The 20931-nt window shown below is 41.2% G+C and overlaps 1 protein-coding gene across 1 annotated transcript in view; it reads left to right on the top strand.

Moving 5' to 3' along the window:
• LOC122071686 (cinnamoyl-CoA reductase 1) overlaps positions 1-20931 on the top strand; it is a 34159-nt gene that overhangs the window by 11899 nt on the left and 1329 nt on the right. The window lies entirely within an intron of this gene.

Below are 20931 nucleotides of genomic sequence, written 5' to 3'. Positions count from 1 at the left end.
GTCATCACAGTAGAGTTTGACCACCAAGTTCGGGATGGATTGGTGTGGTTCCTCTAAGCCTAGGACACCAGAATATTGATCCATGAATGAAGAAAGCTACCGTTTACCCTCCCACACTTGTTTCTCTGTTTTGGACCAGAATGAACCCTTCCACATGTCAAAATCAAGTGGACAGAAGTGGTTAAAAAACACTCATGGTTGCATGATTACCATTACGAAAATGATGAACATTGTGCGATGGATGGTAGGCCATCCAATTGCTAGGACTTGAAATTTGACCAATATAGAGTATCCTCTTCCCTTTTAACTGTTTGGATCATGTGGCAGAAACTAGAAGGCAACTAGGCTGAGCTGCTTTCTTTTTGCCTTTAACTTTTAGCAGAACTACAGAAAATTTTATCTAGCAACAAAATTCTACTAGGGATTTGGGCAATGAATAGAGTAGGTAGAACACAGAAGCAGAAAGCCAGTAAAACTGAGGATATAAACCGAGGAATTTAGGAGAAAATCTGGAACTTCAAACCCTAGATCAGATGGACCAAAAAAACTAGGTCGGGTGGTCCTGTGAGGGTTGATTACCATGCTAATCTCGCCCTCCTGATAGGTCCAGCTAGGGCAGATGATGTTTTGGTCTGTTACCTGGTTCCAGAAACAGGGAATGTAGCAGAACTGTAATAGGAAGTTAACACAGGGAATATAGCAGGGCTTAACAAGAATAAAGAACTGATATCAGATCCAGTGACTAATATGAACTCCCGGAATTGATTATGGATCAAGAATTAAAGAGAATTCTGTGCACTTACATGTAAACAGCCAGAATCAAGTGGAGAAGAGTAATGGGTTTCAGACCTGTTAAGTATCTGTTGTAGTGGAAGACATAGCTTCCTATTTTTTTTCCTGGTAGTCGAACATTCAATACTAATAGCAGAAAAAGAGGAATAAGTTGAAGAAGGAAAGTTGCTACTGGAAATCCACCCTAATCTGTTTACTAGGATTTTATCTAATGTAGAAGTGAATTCACCCTTCTAGTGGAAGAGAATCCACTCTTCAATTGAGGAAATCCATCCCCATCACATGAATCCACATGTCTTTAATAGAGGAGAAAGCTTCATATTTTGTTCATAAATTTGTGTCCCCCCAAGTACCATTCAAAACTATAAATTTTAACCCAAAATTAGCTCCTAAGTCAATAGGACATTAAAATAGAGAATAGAAACTTCAATGGACTTAAGCTAGCCCAGTACCACTAGGAAATAGAAATTCTTGAGATACTAGGCTATGAAGCTGTCCTACTTCTATTAGGAAACATAAAATAGAACCTAAAAGAAAATAGAAACTAGACTAGAACTTCTAGAATAAAATAATAAACACAGGGAGAGGGATTGGCGCATTGCTCGCGTGTGGCAAACTAGTGTGCGGCAGCAATGGGGGCACAGGATGGGGCTTTACACAGGGGGGGGCAGGGATGTCATTGCAAAGGGAGGGGGAAGAGAGAGAGAGAGAGAGAGGGCGCTAATCAAGCATATTAGAACACGTTAACATTCAAGTCTCAACAAAATAAAACAACTAAATCATTAATAAGATATCCCAAACAATACCTGCTGGTGGCAATCTAAGGTGCATTTCCAAAATTTAAATTCAAAATCACTCTATCAGAGTTTACATGAAGAAGCATCCCACTACAATCATCTACTAAAGTAATAATAAACTAAATGAAAGCTTTGGGTTGCCCTCGCCAATGAGTCCAAACGGTTTACCTGGGGCCTAGGCGACAATCGTGTTATTGCACTACATATCGCCTTGTGTTTTGACACTTATTTATGCCAAATATCATTTAAGATATTATTCATAAATAAGCAAATACCCCCTATTTGAATTAAAAAAAATATATAGTTTAAAAAACAAATTCCAAAAGTATAAAAAGTCAACCCCCAGTCCAAGAATAAAATCTAGATTTTGGTTTTGAGGGCAATTTTCTGCTTTTAAATGCTGATGGGGTTTTTCTCAATTGTGAAAATTTTATAAATTTTATCATGTTAAAACATTGCTAAAAACCAAGAGTCCGGTAAAATAATATTTTGTTTTGATATTTCCATAAAATTATTTTCATTGAGGCGATTTTAATAGCATTTGTGTACTTAAAATAAGTTTGACGGAACATAACTTTGTCATTACAACTCATATTTAAGTAATCTTAGACATGCTGGAAAGCTGGTTTTATGTTATACCTAATACAAAATGTCTCATGTAAAAAGAAAATCATTTGACAGTCAAACTTATTATAGAACAAATGCATTTCTCTAAATGTTGATTTTTATGACTTATTGTGAGTTAATTTCGATTTTTTTTATGATTTGATGTGGCTAAATGTTGATTTTTAATGACTTGATGTGGCTTAATGTTGATTTTTTATGATATAAGCTATATGTAGCTTACTAAATAATATTAGAAAAGAGGAAAAATAAAAAATAACACTTGGTCGCCTTATTCGCCTTATGGTTGGCGCCTTCTCGCCTAAGTGCTTAGATAGTGCTTAGACAACCCTCCAATGCCTTGTTCGCCTTGGCGTCGTGACAACTATGCAAACAACATACAACGATTAAGCGAATACTTTTTTAATTTTCAAAATTATCCTTATATCAAAACACAACCATTTGCAACAAAATCCCATTTTCACACTTAGCCGACATTGGGGAAATGAGCTGCTACCTTTCATGGATATGAGAGGGAAACTTGGCCCCCGCAGATCACACAATCACACAGATGTCACCACACTGTGACTAGAATACACCATTGTGCACAGTGGGTGTAAGTCTCGCGGCTCAACGGAACACCCCTCTCTGGTCCAGTATGGAGCAATCCACTTGCCCTCACACTATCACCATTTCACATTAAATTCACATTTTAGTCACAATGTAAAAACACCAATTAAATTTCTAAAAGAATACTTACAAGATCCCTTTTAGCATAATTTTTTATCTACCACGTAACACAAGCCGCATATGAATATAACTCAATCTCTACATATAAGTGAATATAACATCAATCATAAGGTTACAATATTCAATAGGCCATTACAGCCATCTCATGCAAACACAAGTCAAACATACCACACACCTGTGGTGTACACTTACTACAATCCACTTACCTCCGTTTGCAAAAGTGTTATGTCCACCTTTTGAGTCCCAAAGTGTCTAGGAGGTCCCAATCTGAAATTATTAATACCCTATATCAATTACTATCCCGCCCAAGATTTAGGTCCCATAATAGGTTCCAAGTAAAAATCTCATATAAAGATTTTAATTTGTTTTGGGTCCCCATATTGGGTCCCAAGAAAAACCCTAATGGGTCCCTAATCTACAACAGTTAGGTCCCACGAAAAAACCCTAAATTATTGGGTGACAAGTCCAATTGGATAATTAATGAATAAAATCAGATTTGATTTGGGCCCTAAAAGAAGAAACCAACAACTACTTGGAATTAGGGATAACAACCCAATTCAAGAATCATCCTTAGAAACCAAGAAACTGATTGGAATTAAGGAGTAACCTATTGAAGAAACTAAGAATGAAATTAAACACAAGGATGTTGGCCAATGGGATGAAGAATCAGTACTTAAAGTGAGTAGAGTAAAGCAGTAAAGTAGGCACAATTTCCCCCTTCCACGATCCCCTTTCTCTCCCTTTTTTTTTTCTTTTTCTTTTTTTTCTTTCTTTCTTTCTCAGGATCCTCCTTTTCTTCTCTCTTCCTCTTCTTTTATGGCTCACAATCCCCTTTCTCCAACTCCCTCTTGGTCACAACTCTCTCCCTCTTTCTCTCCGTTCTTCTCACTCATGGACTCTTCTCTCTCTCTCTCTCACGATTATTTCTTTTTCCCTTCTTTCTCTCCTCTCTCACATCTCTCTTTTTCTCTCTTTTTCTCTCTTTCCTTCTCTTACGGATCTCTCTCCTTCTCTCCCATGGATCTCTCTTCTCCCCCTCCCACGATTTGTCTAATTGGGGTGGGGTCCACAACAATTTAAGAGAAAAGAAAAGAAAAAAGAAAAGAAAATTTTTTTAAATAAAAAGAAAAAGGATTTCATTTAAATAAAACCCCCTTACTACTAACAAGATTTGAACATAGGACCTATAGATAGACAAGGTACTAACCAATAAGCTAACTCATTAAGTCATTAATTAGAGCTTAACTTTAAATATTTAAGCAAGCTTAGAAAATAACATAAAAGAGATATCTATTCTAAGGTTCCAAAATTTGGGGCATTACATCCTCCCCCACTAAAAAGAAAATTTCGTCCTCGAAATTCACATACCTATTTGTCAAATAGATGCAGATACTGAGTTCTTATTTCATCCTCGTGCTCCCAAGTTGCTTACTGGATCGAATGATTTCCCCATTTTACCTTCACCAGCGGCATAGTCTTGTTTCGCAACACTTGCTCCTTGTGTTCCACTATTCGATCTAGTGCCTCCTCGTAGGTCAAATCCTTCTTCAATTGGAGTGCCTCATAGATTAAAGCATGCAAAAGATCTGGTATGTACTTTTTGAACATTGATACGTGAAAGTGGGTAATGATAGACTGTCGACAAAGTACGACTACTGTGATGCCATCCACCTTGGAGGTGGAATTACCAGGCATAAACAATACCTGGCTGGAGGGTTTTCTAATGTTGCCAAGTGTACAAAGTCCCCTTATGAAGTAAGCAAAGCAATTAGATAACACTTAAGGGGAAGTAGAGATAAAGCAAAACAGGCTGTTGAATATAAGGATAGGTTGGTTGACAATCTAAGGGATCTTGAGGATTATAAAAGATCCGATATGGAGGCAGAGGATGAAGATAAAAAACTTGCACAGGCGATGCATGTGTCAAAAGAGGAAGCAAGAGAAAAGAATGGAGAAATGAGTAGTTGAGAAGAAGTTAATTTGTAAGACCAACACATGGTGGCCCAATTATTGTTGAGCAAGGTGTTGGCTCCTCATGTCGTCCAAGTGTAGATAAGGTAAGGGCATGGATCCTGTTGGCCTTAGTAGAGCAACCAGTGTGAAGGAAATTTTTGATAGATTTACAAAAAGTGGTAAGGGTTAAGGGAAAACGAGCCCAATATTAAGTCATGAGTCATGCACCCTATAGAGAGAAGGATGAAGGCCAACAAAGGATTGAAGAGAGCTTTTAGCTTAAAACATTGAGGGAAAAAGATTGGGAAAGCAGTCTCCAGGTGGTTCCATAGTTCTATGATTCCACCCCACAATACCAAAGATCTATATTTCAAGGCTATGACTAAGGAGATTTAGGCATGTGGGAAAAATGTTAAGCCACCAATACTGATGTAGGGGGTTCCTAGGTGACTAGGTTTCCTACAAGGTTAACTAACTAGATAGGGCAAACTCAAGGGATTTGGGCTAGTTAGGATAAAGGAAGCTTAGCAAACAAGATTACATGCAAAGTAACGTGAGGCTAATGAACAAAGTAACAAAGAACAATAACAATCTTGGAAGAAAAGCACATGAACTCACTCAAGTGTCAAGGGGGAACATGAAGTTGGGAATATGGCAGCAAGCAAAATTAGGTTATAACACTAGCTTATTAAGCACCAAAAGTAGATAAAACCCCCATGCTATATGCTCTAAAATCAGTTATACTAGTAATAAGAAGACTAACAATACTTAAGGCAAACAGTGATGTAAATGAAGGTTAAACAATGGCTAAAAGGGGGTGGGTTTTGATGGAAGTAATGGAGTAAATAATGAGGGGATAATGGGGGGAATGGGAGGGTTCATTCTATACTTACCTGCTGCCCAGGTCTGAGAATAAAGAAGACAGCCCAGATTTGAAGATGGTGCCCAGCAGTAGTCCGTTCATTGAAAGGAGATCAGCAGCAGCCCAGGTGGTGATCTATCCTTGTAATATGGCCTTCGGTTGTTGCAAACAGAGGCTGCAATCGTGCAGCGGTAGTAACGGAGAATAACAGCAACATCAACAGAGGTTAATAGTAGCAGCCAAAAGAAAACAGCAGCAGCAGAGAACAGCCGGCAGCAGTAGACAGTAAACAGCAGCAGCAGTGAACATCCAACAACAGTAGACAGTAAACAGCAGCAGTAATAGTAAACAGTAGCAGTAAAAGTAAATTGGAAGAGAGGGAGGGAGGCGAGAGAAGAGAGAATTGAGAGAGACGAGAAAGAGAATGAGGGGAGGACGAGAGAGAGAGAGAGAGAGAGAGAGAGAGAGAGAGAGAGAGAGAGAGAGGGGTGGGGTTTTGCTCATTGGCTGTTTTCAATTCTAATTCATTAATTTTAAACGTGGCCCTTGGCCTTACATATATAGGAAAAGAAATACTCAAAATAGAAAGTGGCAACTAGGGATTAACCCAACATAAAAAAGAAATCTCCTAATTTAACCCAACGACTTGGGGCAAACGAGAGGATATTATTTAGTTTCCTAATTCATCTCAAAGACTTAGAAAATTAAATAAAGATACTAGGAAAATAAAATAACTAACTACTAAATCAATGGGGCCCACGCTGGTTGGCCAATCAGGACGACAGGAGAGAGAGGGAAGAGACTAGCGGCAGTCTCTCTCTCTCCTTTTTCACGCCAGAACTGGTGCAGGTCGACAGCTACAGTTTCTCCTTCTTCTTTCTTCTTCTTCCTTCTAATCTTCCAACCACAAAGAAGGTTGGGTCTTCTTCCTTCGGCTGTACATCTTGATGTCCCCATCAACTCTCCCCCGGCTTGGAAGAATTCACCTCTGGTGAATTAAAGCCCATATAATATTCAAGCAGGTCTGGGTTGAGTTGTTGGATTTCTTGCATTGTGATCCAGGTGTTGTCAATTTCCGGACTTTCACGCCACTTAACTAAGATCTCTCTAGAACCTCCAGTGTGTGTGGACACAATCTTCTCATCAAAGATTTTCTCAACTTCTTCAGTCCTTCTTGCGACCATAGGCACAGGTGGTAATGAGGTGGGGGGAAGTGGTTGGTTTGGTTCAGTAGTCTCATCAATGGTGAAGGGGAAGTCCTCAAAGTCATTAGGATAGAAAGGGGTAATGGTAGAGGTACCATGGTATGGGACAAGGTCTTTAACATTGAAAATATTACTGATCTCCATACTAGCTGGAAGATCAAGAACATACGCATTGGCACCTATCCTCTTGAGTACTTTGAACGGACCTGTGCTACGAGCATGCAACTTGCTCGCTTTTCCCCTAACAAAGCGTTACGGCTTAATTCTAACCATCACCATATCGCCCTCTTGAAACTCTTGTAGTCTTTTGTGCACATCTGCCTTCGACTTATATTGCTTGTTACTCAGTGCTATCTGTCTTCTTATACTTGCATGCAAATCATGTATATGCTGAGAAAAAGACGCGGCTGACTGGGAGGTCCTGGAACTAGACACGACTGGGATAAGGTCTATGGGTGCCCGGGGTTGGTATCCTGAGCAGATCTCAAAGGGGGACAGACTAGTGGTACGGTTCTTAGAACTATTATATGCAAACTCAGCCTGGCTAAGGACTCGATCCCAACTGTAAGGTGTTCTCCTATGAGACAACGTAATAAATTCCCTAAGCTCCTATTGACAACCTCGGTCTGGCCATCGGTCTGAGGGTGAAAAGCGGAGGAGAAACAGAGCTTCGTGCCCATCATCCGCCATAGGGTCCTCCAAAAATGACTGGTGAACTTAACATCCCTATTGGACACTGGTGAGGGGCAACCCATGGTACTTGACAGCCTCATTAAAGAAAAGTCTGGCTACTATGGATGCATCAGAGGTCTTAGAGCATAGGATGAAATGGGTCATCTTCGAGAAGTGGTCTACAACCACATAAATAGAATCAGGGCCTCTCGAAGTTTTTGGTAGACCAAGCATGAAGTCCATGCTAAGGTCCTGCCAAGGGGAATGGGGAACAGGTAGGGGAGTACAAACCCGTGTTTTGCTTTTGTTGTTTGGCAGTCTGGCATGTCCTACACTGACTCACAACTCTAGCAACATCCCTCTTCAGTCCTGGCCAAAAGAATCGGTCCTTAACGAGGGTGATGGTCTTATCTCGACCGAAATGGCCAGCGACTCCCCCAGCATGCAATTCCTAGATCAGGAAATCTCGGAGTGAAGTCCTGAGAATGCATAACTTGCTTCCTTTAAAAAGGAAGCCCTCCCTAAGTAGGTAGTTCGAGCGGTTGACTGGGTTGCCTTCACTCAAGAAAGTGAACGGCTCACTAAAATCAGGACAGGTGGGGTATTGGTCCTTGACTTGCTCGAACCCTACAACCTCTAAACTCATTGCCTGGAGTAGCACACTAGCCCGACTCCTAGCATTGGTACGACTGAGGAATATGTTTACCCGGCTCAGTGCATCTGCAGTAGTATTCTCGACACCAGGTCTGTGCTTGAGTACAAAAGTGTATTCTTAGAGAAACTCAACCCACTTGGCATGTCTTTGGTTAAGTTTCTTTTGGGCACTCAGGTATCTCAAAGCCTGGTGGTCAGAGAATAGCACGAATTCTTGCGGTAAAAGGCAATGTCGCCAATAGCGCAATGATTGGACAATCGCATAGAATTCCTTATCGTATGTGGAATATCGTTGCCTAGCTTCATTAAGCTTCTCACTAAAATAGGCAACAGGGTGGCCCTCTTGTCCTAGGACACCACCTGTCCCAATACTAGATGCATCGCAATTCACTTCGAAGACCTTAGAGAAATCTGGGAGACGTAGGATTGGAGCTTCAGTCATAAGCTTTTTAATCTCATTAAAGGCCTTCGTAGCACTCTTAGTCCATTGAAACTCCTTTTTCATGCAATCGGTGATAAGAGACATAATGGAACTAAACCGGTAAATGAACCTCCTATAGAAAGTGGCTAAGCCATGAAAGCTTCGTACCTCATGGACATTAGTTGGCTCAGGCCACTCTACAATCGCTCTCACTTTCTCAGGGTCAGCAGACACTCCCTGAGTTGACACAACAAATCCTAGGAAGATGACTTGATCACTCATGAAGGTGCACTTCTTGAGGTTGAAAAACCTTATGTAAGTGATCTAAGTGGGAAGACGGGGTCTTTCTATAGATGAGGATGTCATCAAAGTAAACCACTAGGAACTTGCCAATGAATGGTTGAAGCACTTGATTCATTATCCTTATGAAGGTGCTAGGTGCATTTGACAAGCCAAAAGGCATGACTAACCACTCAAAGAGGCCATCCTTCATCTTGAAGCCTATCTTCCACTCATCTCCAGGCCTAACCCTAATTTGGTGGTACCCGCTCTTGAGATCAATATTCGAAAAGATCGAAGAGTTGGCCATCATATCCAACATGTCATCAAACCTAGGGATAGGGAACCTATACTTGATGATGATCTTATTGATGGCCCTACTATCAACACACATACGCCAGGTGCCATCTTTCTTTGGCATGAGCAAGGCAGGTACAACACACGGGCTAAGGCTTTCCCTAATGAATTCCTTCTGTAACAGTTCATCCACTTGCTGTTTGAGTTTTGCGTGTTCTTTGGGATTCATTCGGTAATGGGGTACGTTCGGGAGAGAGGATCCTGGAACTAAGTCAATAGCGTGCTGGATGTCACGCATAGGCGGTAACTCATCAAGTAGTTCCTCAGGGAATAACTTCTCGAATTTCCTTAACAAGGGTTGTACTTCTCTAGGAGCCTCAGTGAATAAGCGTGACCTATCGGTATTACTCTGCATGGCAACTAGAGCATAAATCACCCCTGGCTCTTGACACTCTCCTTCAAATTGTTGTTGATTTAAAATGTTGATTGTTTTGGTGAGGGTGTGTTTGGATGTACTTCCCTTGTGTTCTAGAACCCTAACTTCCCTAGGGGCACTGGGGGTCAATCTGATTTTCTTCCCTTTGAACTCAAAAGACAGGTGTTAGACTTCCCGTAATTGGTGACATCCCGGTCATATAACCAGGGTTTGCCTAGGATGATGTGGGTAACATCCATCTCCAAGAGATCACACCACACTCGATCCTCATATCCTGTAAAGTGTAGGGGAACTAGACACCTCAGATTAATGGGGATAGTGGACTGATCTACCCAGGCTACCTTATAAGGCTTAGGGTGGGGTTTAGGTTTAAGGCCCATTCGAGCGACAACGCTCTTGGCGACTACATTCATGCAATTGCCGCTGTCTATGGTGACGCGACAGTTTTTGCCCTGACGACATGTGTAAGTGATGAAAATATTAGTTCGTGCCAATCATCGCTACTCTTAGGTTGTGAGACCTTACATCGCACAATGTCGAGCTTGAGGCCACCAGCCTCCTCGGTGTCCTCATCAGATATGGTCTCATCTGGTCTATGGTCCTCATACTCATGGTCCTGAAAACCCTCTTGGTCACCTTCTTCAGGGGTCTGTTCTCCCACATAAAGATTCCTATTGGGACATTCTCTGGAGAAGTGACCAAACCCGCGACACTTGAAACACTGTTGTTGCCCACTACTCTTGGGTGCTTCTCCCAAAATTCCTTTACCCCTGTTGTCAAATTGACAGTGTGGTGCAGCAGGGGTTTTTGGGAATCCAGATGAGCCTTGGGATGGTTTTCTAAATTGGGACTCCCCAGCTTGGAAGCTCTTCCTCTGAGAATAAGTTCTCATGGAGGATTCCACCTTAAGGGCTATCCTGAAGGCCTGTGGAACGTCTCGCACCAAGTGGGTTGCCATACGAGACTGAATTTCGGAGTTGAGCCTGGTAACGAATCTGGATAATGTTTTCTCAATATCCTCCCGAATATGGCTTCTAATTTTCAATTCACTGAACTTTCTCATGTATTCGGTCACAGTCGACTTTCCTTGCTTCAGGGTATTCATTTCACTCAACAACTGGAGCCTATAGGTGATCGGCAAAAATTCCCTCTTGAGCCTCTCTTGCATTTCTACCCAGGTGCTGATTGGCTCAAGCCTTAGGTTGTCCTCCTGGTACTCTTAAGTCTGTCCGTAAGTCTTAGGCGGCTCCAATAAGCTTGAACTTAGCAAATCGATAGCGGACTTCCTCTGTCATGTCATAAAAATCGAAGTACCTATCCATCTGCTTAATCTAATCCAGAAGGTTCCTAGCATCAATCTGACCATCATAGGTAGGGGCATCTACCCTAATCATTCGTTTGACATCAAAGCCCCTATCATGATGCTCATAACCCTCATCATCTCCATACTGGGTTTAGTGTCTTGGCGGTGGGCCTCAACCTACCCCGTTCCCTACCACACCCTAGGCCTTGGAAGTTATCCCCTATCTGGTCATAACCATCAGTTTGGTTATTCTTGTTTATTTCCTCAGGATTAGGGCCTCTGTCCCTAGGTTCAGTGCCAATTATGTTACGGCCTTACCGTCCATCAAGGTTTTGGACACTTGTCTCGAGGGTAGCCAACTTATCGGTAAGGGTTTGGAGATGGGCAGCTTGTGTCTCCTGTATAGCTTGGTTAGCTTGAAGGGTAGCTTGGACGGCTTTCATGAATTCAACCAACTGCTCAGTTTGGATGGAGGTGCTAGGAGGGTCAGACATATCCTGGTATGCTCTACCGCTACGAGTGGACATAAGGTCTACTCAGAATCTCCAATTGAGACAGGTAGTGAGCCCTCTCAATCTTGAGGTCATAAATCTCCCTCTCAATTATGTGCTTTTGGTGGGAATAACGTCCAATGCTATTTGGTCCCACCAATCTAAGGAAGAAAAGGGTGTCCTCTAACCTATGGAAACGCTCTCTTAATTCAAACTCGACTATGGACAAGTTGTGACGGAGACTAACCTCAAAAGGTAAGACATGTAAACAATGGACAGCAGTACCTAATTACCCTAAACCTAGACAAAACCATGCTCTGATACCAAGATGATGTAGGGGGTTCCTAGGTGACTAGGTTTCCTACAAGGTTAACTAACTAGATAGGGCAAACTCAAGGGATTTGGGCTGGTTAGGATAAAGGAAGCTCAACAAACAAGATTACGTGCAAAGTAAAGTGAGGTTAATGAACAAAGTAACGTAGAACAATAATAATCTAGGAAGAAAAGCATATGAACTCACTCAAGTGTCAAGGGGGAACATGGGGTAGGGAATATGGCAGCAAGCAAAATTGGGTTATAACACTAGCCTATTAAGCACCAAAAGTAGATAAAAACCCCATGCTATATGCTCTAAAATCAGTTATACTAGTAATAAGAAGACCAGCAATACTTAAGGCAAACAATGATGTAAATGAAGATTAAACAATGGCTAAAAGGGGGTGGGTTTTAATGGAAGTAACAGAGTAAATAATGAGGGGATAATGGGGGGGGGAATGGGAGGGTTCATTCTATACTTATCTGCTGCCCAGGTCTGAGAATAAAGAAGACAGCCCAGATTTGAAGATGGTGCCCAGCAGTAGTCCGTTCATTGAAAGGAGATCAGCAGCAGCCTAGGTGGTGATCTATCCATGTAATATGGCCTTCGGTTGTTGCAAACAGAGGCTGCAATAGTGCAGCGGTAGTAACGGAGAATAACATCAGCATTAACAGAGATTAATAGCAGCAGAGAACAGCCGGCAGCAGTAGACAGTAAACAACAGCAGTAGTGAACATCCAACAACAGTAGACAGTAAACAGCAGCAGTAACAGTAAACAGTAGCACTAAAAGTAAATTGGAAGAGAGAGAGGGAGGCGAGAGAAGAGAGAATCGAGAGAGACGAGAAAGAGAATGAGGGGAGGACGAGAGAGAGAGAGAGAGAGAGAGAGAGAGAGAGAGAGAGAATCGTTAGAGGGGTGGGGGATTGCTCATTGGCTGTTTTCAATTCTAATTCATTAATTTTAAACGTGGTCCTTGGCTTTACATATATAGGAAAAGAAATACTCAAAATAGAAAGTGGAAACTAGGAATTAACCCAACATAAAAAGGGAAATCTCCTAATTTAACCCAACGACTTGAGGCAAATAAGAGGATACTATTTAGTTTCCTAATTCATCTCAAAGACTTAGAAAAATAAATAAAGAAACTGGGAAAATAAAATAACTTACTACTAAAGCAGTGGGGCCCACGCTGGTTGGCCAATCAGGACAACAGGAGAGAGGGAAGAGACTAGCAGCAGTCTCCTCTCTCCTTTTTCACGCCAGAACAGGTGCAGGTCGACAACTGCAGTTTCTCCTTTCTTCTTCTTCCTTCTTCTAATCTTCCAACCACAAAGAAGGTTGGGTCTTCTTCCTTCGGCTGTACATCTTGATGTCCCCATCAAATACCTTATGAAATTGTTGGGCCTTACTAAAATGCTATTGTGAAAGAGGTGGATGAGTATATTGAAGAGTTCAAATGTAAGTGCCTGAATATGGAGTGACCATCATGTGTGATGGGGGGAGTGGATTGACGAGGCTGTCCATCATTAACCTCCTCGTCTATTGCGACGGAAAAACTATCTTCCACAAGTCTCTCAACGCATTAGAAGATATCATTGATGCAATTTATTTGTTCAAATTAATGTATCAAGTTGTGTGAGGAAGGACAATAGAACAAGGAAAATGATTGATTTCTTAGCTCTCGCTCTCTCGCTCTCAATAACTCCTTAGTCCAACGCACCTTTGACACTCTACCCCCATCCCCAACTCCGGCAGCGGCGTTTAGGGCTCATCAAGTCCAGGTAAGTATGCCTACTTCTACCCTGTTCCCTTTGTTATCTACTTGTCTCTCACTATTTCTCGGATCTTGCTTCTTCTCGACAATCATTTCTCACAACTCCCTCTCTCACTCCCTGACCTTCTTTCTACTCTCTCTCCCTATGATTTCTTCTCTCACTAACCTCCAATTTTCTCTACACTCCCCCAACGACTTCCTCAAGAGGTGAAGAAACTTGATTCTCTCCTAATTCTCTCTCTCTCTCTCCCTCTACGATTTCCTCCTTAATCACATGACCCTTTTGCCCCCTCCAAGCTGTCCTCTTATCTACCCCTCAATTATCTCTATCTCTCCTTGATTTTCTCTCAAATCCCTAGTATCTCTCTACTCAAGTGACTCCCTCCTCTCCATCTCCCCGATTTTCTCTCAAATCCCTATTATCTCTCTACTCACGCGACTCCCTTCTCTCCCTCTCGCTGAATTTCTCTCAAATTCCTAATCTCTCCTCACTCGACTCCCTCCTGCCCTCCAAGTTGCCCCCTATCCATTGCTCCCCGATTTACTTTAAAAAATCCAATCTCTCCCTGGTTTTTTTTTTTGCCGAAATGAAATAACTTTTGTACAATATTTCAGTCGAAATTTCGGTATTTCGGCCAAAATTTTGGTATTGTTTCGGTATCTCGCCTGTCTCGATACATTCCTTATGTTATAAATACCATATCTCGGTCGAAATTTCGACTCTGTCTCGCCTGTCTCGGTGGTTTCGATTCCATTTGTATATTTGAAGGAAAAACACCTCAACAAGCCTCTAATTAGCCACATCATCACACATTTTGACTTCCATTTGACTCCTACAAAGATCTACACATTCAAAGCTTAGGAAAGGTAAAGTTCTTTCTCTAAAACCAGGTAAAATTTTCAGAACAGTTCGATGGTTGCTGCCAAACAAAGGTGCAGCTCTAAAACAATGTCATGTCTTAATATTTTTTTATTTTTATGTTGTAAGCGTGTTTATTAACCTTAAAATAAGTTACCCATCAAGTTTCAGGTCAAAATATGGCCGTTTGACCACCGAAACAGTCAACAAAAAAAAAAACACAATTTCGGCCGAAACGAAACTAAATTTCAGTTTCTGAACCCACCGAAACGAAACGAAATTTCAAACCTTGCTCCCAACCTAAGTGACCTCCTCCCTACCTACCTACCTTCCTCCTACCAACACCCAGTAGGCCAGTACCCACTACGAACACCGAAACCCCTGCACCAGCTATCCACCCCTATCTCCCATAAAAAAAATTTAATCTTACTACACCTAGCTCTCTCGCCCTCCCTCTTTCGATATCTCAGCACTGATTTGCTATTTACCTATACCCCTAGCCCTGCCACGATCAAACACCCGTGGAACGTGCAGCGCCATACTGGTTTCAGCCTTTCACATACTGTCCTGGTCTCCTCGGTTGTGTAAGGATCGATGCTAGACTACTTATTCTATACAAGGGTGAGGGCCCTCAGGATAGTAAGGGATTCCTATATTACTTTCTCGTTTATTTATCTGTATTTTTAATTGCATATTTACCATCTGGTTATTTTTTTGCTTGTTCCTGATTACACTCTAGTGTAATAGTAGGTTGCCGTGTGTATCACCTTGCGTTATGCTTGTTGCCTTGCAGCCATCTATTTTTTACGTCTTTACTTCTAGTACTTTGCGTGAGCTGCGGCTATAGGTATCACATCTTTTATATTTGCTTGTCAGTGCATCCTTACAGAGTGTCCTGCTTGGAAGCTTTGGGGTTATGTACTGACATTTATTTTTGGGTGTATATGCGTGGACTTCTGATCTTTTATTATTTACCCTGCGATATTCTATCTTTACTGCCATTTGCTGATACACTTGTTTTACTTGATAGATCTGATCTTGTATTTAATTATATCCTCAGATTACACTGTTAATAATTAAAGTGCTTTGCTTCTTTTCCCAGCTTATGACCCAAGTTTGTCTGTTTATCTATGTTTCATTAGCTTCTCATTCCTTTACCTATTATCCATAGTAGTGTATCGTTATATCTGGTTGATGCAGGATTGATTGTTTTTGGATTCCATCTGCCTCTGCCTTTTCTTGTTTGTTTATGACATTTATTTGATCTGGTTTGTTGTTTGGCAAACATTTATGCTGCCTTTTGGTGGGTATGTATTGTGCCATGCTTGTATTCGTTGAAAACAACAGTCTATTGTGCTAGATGCCTCCCCTTTTTATTGTTACCTTTCCTTTATCCTTATCTTTTTGTATTTTCTTTTATACATTTTTGTATTGGTGCATCAGGTAGGCATCCAGCATCTTATTTTTACTCAGCCAATCACCCTTTGCATGGATCGTCATATTTTCTGATTTCCTTCTTTTCCTTTGTTCTTGGTCTTGTATATGTCCTTTTTCCTTTTTCTAGGGCATCTCAAATAAACGGAACGCGGCACCATCAAACACTACAACATGTACAAAGGTGTGTTAAGAATGTGGCACAGGGGCAGAGGATTACATCTTTGCCTCTTGGAACATTGGTTCGCTGACGGGTATGAGTATGGAGCTAATAGATGTTATGTGGAGAAGAAGGATTAACGTTGCATGCATTCAAGAGACCAGATGGAATGGTAAAAAAGCTAAGATGTTTGATGATTTCAAACTCTGGTATTCGGGCGATCAAAGTGGTAGAAGTGGAGTTGGTATTGTGGTGGATAAAGACCTAAAGAATGATGTTGTGGATGTTAAAAGGGTTGGAGATAGGATTCTATCCATAAAGCTTGTGCTAGATAAAGAGGTTTGTCAACATAATTAGCTTGTATGCACCCCAAGCAGGTTTGGTTGAAAGTAGTAAGTTACAATATTGGGAACACATGGATGAGTTAATGCATGGTTTTGGTCCAGATGAAAATATTATCATGGGAGGGGACTTGGATGGTCATGTTGGTAGAGATAGGAGAGGTTATGAAGAGGTTCATGGAGGTTACGGAGTTGGGGAGAGGAATCAGGAGACCTCAATTTTAGACTTTGCGATAGCCGATGACCTACCTATTGTGAACACCTTCTTTGCTAGGAGAGAAGAACATTTGATCACCTACAAAAGTGGGCAACATACCAGCCAAATCGACTTCTTCCTTACTAGGAAGTCTGACAGATTGCTATGTAAAGATTGCAAGGTTATACCTGGAGAGAGCTTAACATCTCAGCATAATTTGTTGATCCTGGATATGTATGTCAAAGAGTAAGTCAAGGAAACTTGTCTGCCCTGGGGTAAGAATGTAAGATGGTGGAGATTGAAAGGAGAGATTTTGAGGTCCTTTGCCGATAAAGTGGTGAATCAGGGAAATTGGTATTTTGAAGGGGGATGCCAACACGATGTGGATTGAGATGACGGATTGCATAAAAAAAGTTGCTAAAGAGGTTTTAGGGTTGTCTAAGGGAACTCGGCTAGCTCCTAGAGAGACTTAGTGGTGGGATGAGGAAGTGCAAGCAGCCATTAAGCTCAAGAAAGACAATTTTAAGATTTGGCAAAAGACTAAGGAGGCCAAATATCAAAAGAGGTATAAAGCAGCCAGAAATGAGGCAAGGAAGATTGTGTGAAAGCATGGGCGAAGAAATATGAGGACTTTTACAACAATCTAAACACTAAGGCGGGGGAAAAAGATATTTACGAGATAGCTAAAATTTGAGACAGGAAGAGCAGAGATTTTGATAATGTTTGATGTATTAAGAGTGATGATGGTAGAATACTTGTAAAGGATGAAGACCTTAACAAGAGATGGGTTGAGTATTTTTGCGCCTTCCTAAATGGAGACAACACTTGGAGGAATAATAAGAGTATACATCATAACAACGCACATCATAAATATGTTCATAAGATAAGAGTGATTGAGGTTAAAGACGTCTTGAGTAAGATGAAAGTAGGTAAGACACCAAGCATAGATGAGTTAACCATCGAAGAGTGGAAGGGTTTGGGAGTGTGTGCGGTTACCTGGCTAATTGGGTTGTTTAACAAGATTATGAACACGAGAAAGATGCCTGATGAATGGAGAAGTATTGTAGTCCTAGTCTACAAAAATAAGGGTGATACACAAAGCTGCAAGAATTATAGGGGCATAAAACTTATGAGTCATACTATGAAATTATGTGAGAAAGTCATTGAGGTCCACATAAGAAGAGAATGTCTTGAGGAACCAATTTAATTTTATGCCTGGAGATTCACCACAGAAGCGATTTACCTTATACAGAAGCTCATGAAAAAATAAAAAACCTACAAGAAGGATCTTCATTGACCTAGAGAAGGCTTATAATAGAGTCCCAAAGAGCTAATCTGGCATGCATTGGAGAAGAAAGGGGTGGCTAGTATGCATGTGGACATAATTAAAGACATGTATGAGGGCGTGTTAACTAGTGTGAGATCTGTGGAGGTCATAGTAGTGAGTTCCCAATTACCATTGGGTTGCATCAAGGATTTACTTTAAGTACCTATCTGTTTACGCTTATCATGGATGATTTAACTAAGAATATTAAAGGAGAGGTTCCGTGATGTATGCTTTTTGCGGATGATATCGCCTTAGTGGATGAGACGTTGGCAGGGATTAATGATAATTGGAGATATGGAGATCTACCTAGGAATCAAGAGATCTTAAGCTAACTAGAACAAAGATAGAGTATATGGTGTGTAACTTTAGTAGATCAAGGAATCATACTGATGTGGTGAAACTTGAGGAGAGAGATTCCACAAAGTAACTATTTTAAATATCTGGTGTCAACTTTGAAAAAGGATGGCAAGATAGATGATGATGTCTCTCACAGAATTAAAGCAGGATGGATGAAGTGGAGAGGTGCATCTGGAGTGTTGTATAGGATGGATGAAGTGGAGAGGTGCATCTGGATCGATGTATTTCCCTCTCAAGCTTAAAGGAAAGTTCTACAAGACTATCGTAAGACCGGCTATGTTGTATGGGGCAGAATGTTGGGCAGTCAAGAAGTGTAATACTGATAAGTTGAGTGTTGCAAAGATGCGAATGTTAAGATGGATGTGCGTAGAAACTAGGAGAGATAGAGTGAGGAATGATAGGGTAAGAGCTGAGTGGGGAGTGGCCCCGATTCAAAACAAGCTTCGAGAATGCCGCTTAAGGTGGTATGGCCATGTTTAGAAAAGGCCTTGGGATGCTCCAGAACAGAGGAGTGATCAGATCCAGTGGGAAGGAATTAGAAGAGCTAGGGGTAGACCTAAAATTACCATTGATGAGTTAATAAGGAAAGACATGCAAAAGTTAGGCCTTGACCTCAATATGACATGTAACAAAATTGTTTGGAAGGCAAAGATCCATGTTGCGGACTACGTTTAGGTGGGATATGTGACGACCCAAGAATATGGCAAGTACCAGACCTGCCTGGGAGATCGATGAGGTGTCCCCACCAAGAATATGACAAGTATCAGGGGGTTTGGGAGATCGGTGAGGGTCTGCAAACTTTAGTCCCACATTGTCTAGGGAGAGATTATTGGGCTAGTTGATAACCTCTAGCCTCCTTAACTTGGCACAACGCGTTTTAAAGCCTTGAGGCCCATGGGCCAAAGAGAACAATATTGTGCAAGGTTAATGGGGCCGAGGCATTACAGGATAGCCCGGAGGTGTTGCATTCCCTTTGTTTCATTTCCTTTCTCTATCCATTCCCCTTTTTCCTCTTTCTTTTATCTTTCTCTTTGACTGATCCATATAGCCGACCCCATTCAGTTGGGAAAAGGCTTAGTTGTTGTTGTTGTATGTATAATGAAATTGATGATTGCATCCATACAAATTCTCAATTCTTATCCAATGGTTGTGAGAAATGGCCTATGCTAGAAGCTTAGACCGACTATTATTATGGGATTCTGCACGTGAAATTGTACTACGACGACACCATCGTCCAGGTGCATGTAGCGCCATATTCTTTAATCCCACATCGACTATTACCTTTAAAGAGGCATGGGAACGCTCATTATAAAACACAAACTTATATTCAATCCCAAGCAGAAATCCTAATCGAGAAGGGGTAGAGCGGAAGTTAGCTTTAAAAGCTGAAAAGTGGTTCACTTTTTGGGTTTAAAGTAATAGAGTAACTGGCTGTTAAATGCTGACTGACAAGTAGCTGTCTTTTTTAACTAAATTAATAAAGGCATATTAAGACCTAAGGAGTAAAATATGTTCTATTTTTTTTTTTTTTCCATTTATAAAAAACGGATCCACGTTTTAAACGAGTTGTACATGGATCCTATAACCATTCACTGTTTCTACAATATAGCATGCTACAGTTCAGCAGTACACGTATTATATGAAAAATACGGTACAATGTTTTATGTGTTTAAAACACGAATTAACTAACAATGACTAGGCCTGTGGGGCTCGTGCCATGTGTCGCACTACTTTATGACCGACACTACTCAGGTTACCTCCATATTTGAGCACCTTTATTGAAATCATTGTATCTCTCTCATACAGACTCGGATCGATGTGATTCTAGTTGTGTTGGAATGAAGACTTGATAAACTACAACTTTCATGAACATGCCACCTTCCAAATGTGCCACTTGGCATACCTATATTGTCACCAAAGCTGACTTATCCACGTGAACCTGTGAAGTCACTTTTCAAATTTCATGCACTCATCACCCGATGCTTCCACATGCTTCCAAACACGAAATATTGCTGTAATACACTGTCAAACACTGTCACATATGCCCAGATACATCTATATCTATGCCAAACTAACACGTGTCTAGTTCTCACTGCCAAATCACTGTTTGACAGTTCTGGAACTGCCAAGACACATCATTGTTTGGCATCTCCAGTTCTTTTGACACATCATCAGGCCCCATTGATGCTGCATACTTCATCTGACATGTCATCATCAAACTTGCCACATCACTTTGACATTGTCCACTGACATGTGTCTGTACTCTGTACTGATCTATGTCAGATAAACAAGACCAGTCTGACCGTCTCATTATTGCTAGTCTCACCACTGTCAGCTCATCAACTCCTCTCACATCATTGTGTGAGTGTATTGCTCAACTGACTGTGTTGACAACAATGACAAGGACAGTCCAACGTGGTATTCATGAAAAACTGGCTGTGTTGAACATTGTTGAAGCACCTCTGACTTACTAACAAGCGCACACAATGAGTTCAAATGTTGGCTCATGGGAGCTTGACTGTTCAACTCCAAAACTATTTGGAGTTTCCTTTTCTTCTTCTTCTTTTTTCCTTTTTCTTTTTTTTTTTTTTGGGGGGGGGGGGTGTTGGTGAATGTGGGGTTGGGGGTTTTCTAGTGGTGGTTCCAACTG

This window comes from Macadamia integrifolia, unplaced genomic scaffold (genome assembly GCF_013358625.1).
Source record: "Macadamia integrifolia cultivar HAES 741 unplaced genomic scaffold, SCU_Mint_v3 scaffold_56A, whole genome shotgun sequence".
Lineage (NCBI taxonomy): Eukaryota > Viridiplantae > Streptophyta > Magnoliopsida > Proteales > Proteaceae > Macadamia > Macadamia integrifolia.
This window is presented reverse-complemented; position numbering and strand designations above follow the sequence as displayed.